The 10953-nt window shown below is 46.2% G+C and overlaps 1 protein-coding gene across 5 annotated transcripts in view; it reads right to left on the minus strand.

Moving 5' to 3' along the window:
- LOC119442190 (calcitonin gene-related peptide type 1 receptor) overlaps window positions 1–10953 on the minus strand; it is a 335667-nt gene that overhangs the window by 86723 nt on the left and 237991 nt on the right. For 4 of the 5 annotated variants that reach the window (XR_007465673.1, XM_049661951.1, XM_049661950.1 and 1 more), the window contains one exon: window positions 3426–3467. The exons of the other annotated variant lie outside the window; for it this stretch is intronic. The gene's annotated coding sequence lies outside the window, so the exon portion shown is untranslated. The remainder of the gene's footprint in view (window positions 1–3425; window positions 3468–10953) is intronic. 5 annotated transcript variants of the gene reach the window in all.

Consider the following 10953-nt stretch of genomic DNA (forward strand, 5'->3'; position numbering starts at 1 on the left):
TGTGGGCGTAGTCGTCTTGCGAGGGCGTGCAATGCTTGCCGAATCGCTTATTTGCGCCGGCTTAGATGTAACGGGCATGCAACCCACAGCACGTACAGAAGCATAAGGCTGTGACTGCGAACCTTCAGTTGCATCTACACGTATGTGCGGTAGACCATTACGTGGCTGAGTAATATTGTGTGCGTGATTCACGCAAATTTTGCTTTTACCTGGGGCGCTATAACGTAAAATGATTCCAAACTGTTTTGATTCCAAACTCCTGACGTCAAATTTACGTAACCACCGACGCAAGCATCGGGCGGTGACCCACAGCGTTGTCTGAACAACCCAATCAAACACTCTCCTCGTTTATAGGAGGTCACCTTTGTTCGCTTTCAAAACCAATAACATTGTCTACACTCAGCGGCTTTTCTTATCTAATTGGCTGACAAGAGGCCAGGAGCACGCTCTAGTGGAGAGGGTTTCGATGGGGCCGAGCCAGCACAGTGAAAATAGATAACCGCATGAAGAGGGTGATGCCGGCTTCTCCGATTGGTCCGCTTCGCCTCTGTTAATTTTAGTTGGCTAGTTAATTTTGCGCTTCAATGCATATAGTGACGTTTTCTTAAGAAACTAACTGGAACGCCAATGCATTTTCCCGCAAAGTTCGGGAATTAATATATCGAAACTGGTGTCATCCCGAGAATTCGTTCCAAGTGGATCGTCCTTGCGAACTCCACGGCTACATTTTGTAAATTGCAATATGGGCCATCAGGTAATTAGTTAAAAACTTAATTATTGAATTTTTGTTAATTATTCGATTATGCATTTCAATTTCCTGTGCAAGTAATGTCCGCCTCTTCGGGAAGACCAGCTCATGAACTAGAATTGTGCTATCTGCCACAGACAACCTTTAAGAATTTGTGAAAGTGTTCGCTGAAACATCCTGTATGCGTTATATAGTGGTTCAGAGAGAGGAAATAAAGATGCTATTTTCTGCTGCCCAGAAGGGATCACGGCTCAGCGTCAGGGGGAAGGGGAGAGGGAGGAAGTAGAGATAGGTAAGATAAGAGGAGGAAGAGGTAGGTAGGACGCGGAAAGGACTTCGCCTGCCTAATGCGTTTTAATGCGATAGCGTTAAGGGCCCCGTGTGGCAGAAAATTCGGCATCGGCGCCGGCGTGGATGTAGGCGTCCGTGGCGGAGAAAATCATCCCCAACCACCCCGACCGCGCAGGCCCTCCACGTGGTGCAAGGTTTTGGTGAACAAAAATTGAATTTCACAGTGAAATCCGTCAGAAAAATGGTAAAGTGCAAGTTAACCACAACCTACAAACATGGTGGCCTCGGATTGTAATTTGAATGTACGAGAAAACGTAATTCTGCTATCAGGAAACTGAAACACAAACCCCTATTCCAGCATTTCTACTATACCAACACCGTCGTGCTCAGGTATTTCACTTGCTAAAATGCTAATAAAACCAGACCGAACACCATTGAAAACCAAGCCAGTTCAGAGTATCCACGTCAGACCATTTCCAGTTTTCATTACATGCTGTGGCCGTTCTCTTTCTAACTTACGAGACATAACTGCCCGTTACAAAGTCTCAGATCCTGGCGCAAACAAACAAAAAAAATTGTCGCAGTTCCACCTGAAAGGCGAAGCATCAATTGCGATAGCAAATTTGTAGAGAGCTATACGGAGTAATGATAGTAGCTTTATCAGCTGTATAAATTTGGACATGCAGCAGCACCGGCAACACGCAGAACTGTTGTCGACGCCGTCGGCGTTTTGCCCGCGTTCGCACAAAATGCGTGCGGCGTTGGTGACTGTTGCCGGAGCCTCTGATATAAATAGGCACCTGGTGCCGCAGCTACACGTCGCCTCCCTTTCCTCCCCCTCCCCCCCTACGGCCTTTAGTGCGTCAGAAGGAGGCGTGTTTGCTCTACATATATGGTGATTGTAAAGGAGGAAAGAGACGCCTACTTCTGCAGCCCTTAAAGGAGCACGGCACAGAACGCGCGTTTGTTCTCCGCCGTTCGTTCACTCCCCGTGAAAGCGCGCGTCCCTCGCGCCTCTTTCACTCGCACATACAGCGTTCGGCGGCGCGCGGCGACTATTTCATCTCTATTGACGTCATACGGAAACTCACGGCGACGGCGACGGCGACGGCGACGGCGACGCCGACGGCAGAAATCTGCTTTGGAGTGTCCATATAATTGCTATCGCAATAAAAAAATTGCCCGCCAATCCACCCTGTGAAGGTGGTTGGAAAGCGAAGTTTTTTACGCCACCTTCACGGTGACTGCGGCACACTTGATATTTCACACACTACAACGTAACTTTAACCACGGCCTTTATTAATATTTACTTCACAACAATGTTCACTACTGCTTTATGATCGGTGTGATATACATGTACTACTAGACTACCCCATAGTGGGGTAGTCTAGAAAATGAACCGAAGCAGTTACTAGGCTGGAAGGGTTTCGAATGACGTCAACCCTCCTTCAAGCAGCTGCATAAGCTTTGCAACAGCTGCAATCTAATCTTACGGACCGCGCCGAGCCTGTTTCCGTTGTTTGCCCGCAGCCCTTATCATACATCATGTTGGCTCATCACTTTGAAGCTTGTTTTTGTGGTTTTTCTTGCGAAAACGAGTGCTTAGTTGTACGCTGAATGCCTGAATTCAAGTAAGCTATACTGCTATACCTGCAATTGTTAGCGGTTCGTCGGGATCGTTTTTTGATTACAACGACGGACACGACAGAACCCTTGGCTGGTAGAGGTACAAAGCTTCGCTTTAAAAAAAAAGGAAAGGAAAGCACTATTTACGCAGAGCATAATATTGGCCGTCTTTGATCTCCCTAAACGGCGTCCTGGCCTAATCTTTCTTGGCTGCTCCCACTGCCCGTCACCACGGACGATCAAGCGAGCAATGCTTTAGAGGAAGAGCCCACTGCGCTTTATATGAGAGATAACCATTTCGGGCTTTTGCTCCACATATATAGGCGTGATCTTCTAAACATTACGCTTCCTCATTTTTTTTTTGCCAGCCACCACAGCGGGCAGCGACCTTAATATACGCTAACGGAATAATTCGGCAGATCACCGCAACGCCCTTCGAAGTCTGTGAAGCCGATAGCCAGCACGTGGTGCAGATGTGCGTCGCATTGTTATCGGAACGAGGTTCTTTTCGCTTTTAGAGGAAGCTGCAACTGTGATGCGCCAGACGTACGCTTGCCTCTAACTGGTTCTGGTTTCCGCATTGCCGCTCATCGTGGACGACAAATGCTGGGGTACAGTGCTTTATGCTCAACGCCCCCAACCCATCAACCCGAAAAACAAAATCCTCTGTGTCACGAGTTCATTGCCTTAAAATTTGTTTTGTGTTTTTTGCGTGAGTATGAGTGATACCTTATGGTATAAAAAGAACGCGGTATCTTACCTTTTCGTGAAGGTTCTTAATAAAGACCAGTCATTTGGTGGCCTGCGCAGAAAAACAGAAGCAATACTAATCAGAGTATTGAACAGCGAGGACTTAACTAATGCACTGTCGGAAATCGTTGGAACTAAATACGGAAGAATTCATTATTTCATTCATCAATTCAGCATAGTTATCAGGCAGCTACGGTGTAATGGCCGACACTGGGCGAATATGAATTTTCGCAAAGAGGGAGCCTCTTCAAACGTTTGAGGTGCTGAAAGAGAGTTTTGAAAACTAGAAGCTGGTTTCTTGTGACCACAATGAGCGTACGCTTCAGCGGAGGCCACAGTCTCGTTTATTCTGAAGAGTTTCATATTGGTATGCCGCGGGCGTATTAAATAAATTTTCACAGAACGTCGGCAAAAAAAGGACACTTTTGTTCATTACGTAACAACTGAAAGCACCATTTGTTAAAGTAAACCTGTAAGTAAAGCCTCCAGGATTACAATGTTAGCGCACTGAAGTAAAATTTACCGCCGTAATTACGCGCAAATATCAATGTATATTGTTGTTATTGCACCCAATTATTGTATCGTGATGATTTCGGAGTGAGTCTTTCAGAGGGACTGATACAAACCTGCAACGGCGATTACAGGATGAAACTTGGAACACAAGAAAGATTATCGCCGCAGGTGACACAGTTTTCGGTCTAAAGAAGGCATCGTCCGACGTTCCGCGAACCTACGCACAAATGGTATAGGTATGGAAAAATGAGCGCTTCACAAACGTCAAATCAGCGTAAGTCAGCTGCTTTAAAGACAGGGACACGCAATGAATGCGGTCGCATCGAGAAGCATGGTTAATTAGGTGAAACATATTTGGTCAAACGCGGCACACGGCAGGATAAGCAGACGGTAGTCTCTCAGGACAGGTGCACTACGTACGCGAACGCAGCGACACTGTAATATTAAATAAGCCAACGAGTGAAATTCCCAATGTTCCTGGTAGGCTAGGTGCAAGTTTCTTCGGGACATTGGAGTCAGTAAGCTAAGCGTTTAGAAATGAGAGCACGCCTCCAACCAACCTGAATAACACAATGATTGAGTTCTTGCAGCCATGACGTGACGATAGAGGGACGACTGCCTATATGATCAATAAATGGCGCCGGTGAGTGTTTAACGACACTAATTGAGCTCATGATTCCGCTGGTACATGTGCACTCTACGGCGGAAAAACGAGCCACTAGCATGACGTCATGGCTTCCGGTTTTGAAATCTTGCGCTATCAAGGAGACGTTGGTTCATCCCGCTTGGGTCTCGTACTCGTGGTAATGTCAGGTGGAAGGAGTGCCATTCGGACCGCTGAAGACACCTTAACGTAAATATTCGCAGAGGCGAGTGTGCTCATACTTTCTGCCAGCAAAATGCTAAGAGAACAGCATTTAGAAGAGGCAACCGATAGCGTTGTCTTCGCTTTGAGGTTATACTTTATGATTTTCCTGAAAGAAAGGAGAACACATGGAAAATATATGTATATTTTTTACATAATTGTGGGCTTTCAAAAAAGGTTTACTTTGGGTCGCGCATCGCTTGTTTTCTAGCACCTTTGTCATATACTCACATTTAGCTAACATATGCTTTGTCAGCTTGGTTGAAGTCAATTGAAGTAGACAGAGAGAAAATAAAAAGTGTGGAGTGCAGAGTCTGATGTGAACTGTACACCAATAGTGCACATTAGCATACTTGACACTAAGGATACGGTGCAAATAATACAGCGTTCGGCAGTTTTTGCGCATATTGTATAGGAAAGGGGGCACTTAGGTGAGGGGCACTTAGCTTCTTCTCCTAAATTAACTCACACATTTCATCTATTTCTACAGGAAACAGTGGGGTATACTGTGCGTTGGACATGGGTATACCAGTCAAGGACTGGTCTCAGGGTTTTCTTGCATATTCTAAGCAGTAATTAATGGTGCGGTATACTAATTAGGTCTTCCCGGAAAAAGAGTTACGCCCTGCTCCTCACTTCCAAATACTAATTCAGAACCAAAACATTTCAACGCAAGCATAGCACAAATATTCACCCTTTGTTCCGACGCAGTCCCGATTATTATTGTTATTATTATTATTACTGCCACTATTATTATTATCACTAATCATGTTAACATATATAAACATTACAAAGAGAGAAAGAGGCGTGTACTAGGAACTGTCTACTAAACGTGCATTTGGGGAGAGAGAGAATAATTTATTGCATTGATAGATTATTACTATTTTAAGGCGCCAAATAACACACAGCACACAATAGAAGACAACAGGACACCAGACTAAACGCACACAGATTCGTGGACATATATAAAAACAATGATAACAGGCTCCCTTGTCAATTGCAAAAAAAAATCATATTTCAAGAGCATTCTAGCCTTCGGATAGTGGTGACCCGCCGACCCAAGTCCAACCGTATACCCAGCATCATTCTTTGAAGAAGTCTCCAGCTCTAAAGGTGGCGTTGCGTAACAACCACCCACGCATCCGCCACGTTAACGAGTTGAACTACTGCGCAACTATTGGGCTAACGTAACCAGTGCAAAGAGCACCGAGGGGAACTGAGTAACGACCGAGTGGCTTGGCAGAACATTACTATTCAGTTATAACTCTCGCAAAGCTCTTTCCCTCGAAACGTGCGAGCAAGCGATACACCAGAAATCTCGACTGGAAAACCCTACGGAGTGCTCCGAGGTTTATTTCCTTTAGCGGTCAACGCTCGCACCTTGAAACATGTAGAGGCACTGCAGCTGAGCGCGCGCAGAACGACCGTAAGCGACGTGTGTGGTATCTGGGTACTCGCCTGCGTGTACGTTACTCTTGACATTCAGGCCTAATTCATACAGACGGCCTTTCTTTTTCTCTGTTCGTCGATACAACGTCCATCCGTCGCTCTTTAGCTTTCATTAATATTGTTTGCGACAGACAAACCTACCGACGTCCCATCGTAAAGGAAATGTCCGTTGGAGCAGAGACCACACGTGGCAAAGATCTTTTATTATATTTTACGAGCGACACGGGGACGCTGAACGATCGTAGGAGGTGTAGTTGAGGCTCATCTTATGCGCAGATATGATCCTGACGCTGGGTAACGATGTAAACGTCGGACACTGCGACGAAAAAAGCAAAATGGAACAAACAAACCAACAAACAAACCAAAAGGTCACGAAAGCTTAGAATGCACATCCCTCGAGAGCTAAACGGTTTCGTCGGCAAGGACTTAGTCAAGTATCCCGAGAAGGACGGAAAGGCCGTAACACGGTGGTGGTAATTTCATTGCAGCGTCGGAACTTCGTGAGTTTGCTCTGGCGGCAGTGAACCGACGCACACGTTAAGCCAAGGCTGACTCGAGCGCCGGTGTTTATTCCTGGGAGAAATGCCGAACGACATCGTCTCGGAGAGGCGCCGCTGGCGGTGTTAAAGAATCCCCTTCAAGAAGAACCATATAGAAGCGCAGGTGTCGTAAACGTGGAAAGTGTTATTATTGGGTCCTTGTATATTTTTCGTACTTACAGCCACCTTGTTTCGCTAGAGAATCGTGTTCTGTATTTTGTCTCCGTTAAGGTATTCCTCGGTACGGAAATTCGGCGAGAAACTAAAGAAATAAAGAAACAGTGTGCTGCTGCCAAATCAACTGATCTGTTTGTTTTCCCTGCCGGAAACTAAAGAGAGAAAAGAGAGAGAGAGAAGCTTCTTGCTGTGTAATTATACAATTCAAAACTAGACAATTTATTAGACAATTACACACGCGCCTCACCGTGATGCCAATTGCTGGCCTTTTTAGAAGGGCGTGATTTGTTTTACATAACTTTTATGCTAGTTTATATGCACTGCTACTACGAGAGGCACTGCTACTTGTGTTCAATTATTCGTTCTCCAAACTTAATTTAAACTAATTTCTAGCACTTTTGTACGTCTGTTTGTAGGTTGCATTAAATTAGAGTTTTCGGGGCAGCCATATTGTTTAGGTTAAAACATTCAGAATTTCAGCTGAATAAAATCGCCTAAAAGAAGCGTAGATCCCCACCGTAATAGTGGTATTCCAGAATGTCAACCACAATGTGACTGCAAGTCATCTGTTTGATAACGTATGCTTTCTTCTTGCACAGCTGCAATGAAACAGTCAAGAGTGCTTCGCTTCTGTACTATATACACGGATGAAGATTTCGGCTTGCGCAAGCGCTCGTGCGTGCTAATCTGGAGCAACGACAAAAATCTATACGACTTGTTCGTGGAAGCAAACAACAATGTGAAACCTTGGCACTCGACCAGAGGAGAATTACCCTCTCCTGTTATATTTCGTGCCGCCTTCGCCGCATCGGATCACCGCACGCGGTGGAATAATAGTGCCTTGTTAAGGATACGAGCAAAAGGACATCCCTTGCAGCGAGCTTCGTCACCGCCTCGCTCAGGGCTCACACCCGGACTATTTCGCGGCAGAAGGAGACCCGCAGCCTTTGCAATTAGTTAGTGTTCTTCATTGGACGCAGAAAGCAAATACAATATCGCTCAGCTTCCGTGGCATGTCGAGAAAACACGCATTCAGCTTGACACGGCCAATGTCTCGATGAAAGGGCAAATGCAATGCACGCTGCGCTGCGGCGAACTTGTGCCATGTCTTTGATATATATATATATATATAGATTTGCCTAGTGGCCTTGCCTTGTATTACTGCTCCCGATGAATCAGGTGAGACATTACGTGAGCCTAGGACTTGTATTTTCTTCCTGAAAGCTTTTTGCCACCTTCTTCCATCATGATTATTTATAGTGTTTATGGAGAACATGCTGCATTTAACTTAGTCCAATGTTTCAAAGGAGCAGGTGCGTTGCTTTATCCAGTGGTAGGGAGAGGCTAAAGGTCGATTTGGTCCGAAGTGCGGAAATGCTTTAACAGCTTTCTATGAGGATGGCGCTCAAGACTAGTGACCTAATATATTTTGTTTCCCCAGCCTTTGAATGCCCAGTGAACGCTGTCGCATATGCGCGCGTCACTTTTTTGTCACTGCCATTACGTTTACTTGTCTTTCTGCCCCTCCCTTCTTAGTCTGTGAAAGGTAACAAACAAGGGTGAGTATTCTGTAAGTTTCCACCTAGGTAGGCGTGTCCATTTCGTTTGCTGCTGAAGTTCTGATTGGCTGAGCTGGAGTATGTGTGAAAAAGGAGACAGGCGCCCCCAGCCAATCAGCACTTTAGCAGCAGTCAAAATGGACATGTCCACTAGGTGGACACTGACACAATACCCCCCTCTCCCGGGAGGGTGCCACATCACACACCGGCGGTACCTCTCTTTCTCTCTCTGTCTGCGCGAACTTCGCCCGAATGCACATTCGGAGGCAAAGGGGGAACCGCTAGTTAATTAAAACGAGAAGTGGCTTGTCATGTGCGGCGGTCTTGTGAGGCTTCTCAAGAGAAGAGGATTGTTGCGCAATGGCGACGAGCTTAAAGATAACGGCCGAGAGGGATGCCGGGAAGCGTGAATTTAGACCACAATACAAACTCGTGGTACCGAGGAAAGTTAAGGATAACGTAAGCCATCTAAAGTGGACAGGAAACTGGGTTGGTTGGTACTGGTTTACGGTTGGTAATAACAGCGCACTGAAAACGAGGACGAAGGCGTATACGCAACAATGAAGCGGTGACTTTCAACGGAAAATTTATTGCAGCAAACGAGTTAATATACACTGCTTACTGCGCACGCGCCTGAATGGCAACGCTGGAAGATGTCAAATGATCATGGTTAGATTAGTAAAACGAAAAAAAAAAGATATATGAGAAGAACAGGAACTAACCAGAAAAAAAAAGCACCACAAATCCCCGTACGCGCTCGCGACTATCAGCGATTAGCATAATAGAAAAATCAAAGCTTGTTTTTTTTTAGCCCTTTTGAGCGCTGACTCACACAATTGAGTCCTGTCTTATGCATGCCACAGGCTTCACCTATTTCGGGTGTCAATTGATCTTAGTGGCATTTTGATGCGCTACGGGACTTCGTCTTCGTTTTTATAGCTCTGTTATTATTAGCCGTCAACCATCTAGGTTGATCTGAAAGCGTGCTAAGCCAGGTGGTGCTGGCTAACTATGCGCTGACGGGAGGAGTGGAGTCGCGCACGCGCCGAGAACCGTAGCAGCAGCAGGAATAAGCTCGAAGAAAATTCATATCGCAGCGAATAAGCAGCTTTGTTTGGTGTTCACGTGAAATATTGAGGGGGAACGTCAGCAGCAGGAGCCTCCAGGAACCAATCAAAATCACTTGTGTGCGCACATTCGAAAAAGACGCAAAAGCGGGTTATTATTTTGACATTTATACGCAGAATTCTAAGTAAATGTCAGCCGCGGACAGACTTAAATAAAAAAAATGTCGCTGAAATATTGTGCAAGTGGTTGTGACATTTTATCTTCTTCTAGACATTCCGAGGAAACGTTCTTTTTCATGTGCGACGTAAAAAATTATCACTCACCCATCACAAATATTACGCTTCCGGAAAATGCCCGGACGTGAGAAAAACAATCCAGGAAAAATTCTTTGTCATTGAACACTTTTGGAAACACTGAGAACATATCGAAAACTACTGTAACACTTCGTTTTAACAACCGAGGACAAGTGAAAATGTGATGAACTGAAAACGATTATCACTCTTTATATTTGCTCAAAGATTCTGGATGGCTGTCGCAATTCTCATATGCTGACCCTATAAGCTTCTCTTTTGCTCTTTTAGAAAGGTGAGCCTGTTGGCATGCACATTTTTTTATAATTAGATTTTCGGGGAAGTTCATGCGGATGTAATGCATTTGCTTACGTTGCGGTTTCGTCATGGTTAGAAGGAGCCCGAACGTCTGGGCGCAGTTAGACGCACTGAATGGTAGCGTATATGTCGGTACTGAGTGTAGTGTGTGGTGCAACTTGTCCCAGTTTTCTGTCTCTGTATTTTCGCGTGCGTCTGGAAGTGTACGATAGAGCACTGCACGGGCCGATTTTTGCGGCCCGGGCCCGGCCCGGGCCCGTTTTTACATTGGGCGGCCCGCCCGAGCCCGATTAAAACTTTTATGGTGACACCCGGGCCCGGCCCGGGCCCGGAAATAATCTACGTTACCCGCCCGGCCCGGCCCGCCACCCCTTTACCTTAAGCCCGAGCCTGGCCCGAGCCCGACTCGAAACCGGCCCGAACCCGGCCCGAGACCGAAAAATACATGTTTTCCAGAGTTGAGAAGCCCGAGAATAACTCGCAGAAAGCCCGAGCCCGGCCCGGGCCCGCGTCAAAAAAAAAAAAAAAAAAAAAAAAAAAAAAAAAAAAAAAAAAACCCGAGCGCGGCCCGGGCCCGGGTCAAAAAGCACACGCCGTGCCCGTGCCCGGCCCGAGCCCGTGAAAAAACTCCTCTACCCGGCCCGGCCCGGCCCACGGGCCGGGCCGGGCCCGGGCTTTCGGGTAAGCCCGAGCTCGTGCAGTGCTCTAGTGTACGCTACCTTGATGGAAGTGTACGCTACCTTACTTTTTTTTAGCAAAC

This window comes from Dermacentor silvarum, chromosome 2 (genome assembly GCF_013339745.2).
Source record: "Dermacentor silvarum isolate Dsil-2018 chromosome 2, BIME_Dsil_1.4, whole genome shotgun sequence".
NCBI classification, from domain to species: domain Eukaryota; kingdom Metazoa; phylum Arthropoda; class Arachnida; order Ixodida; family Ixodidae; genus Dermacentor; species Dermacentor silvarum.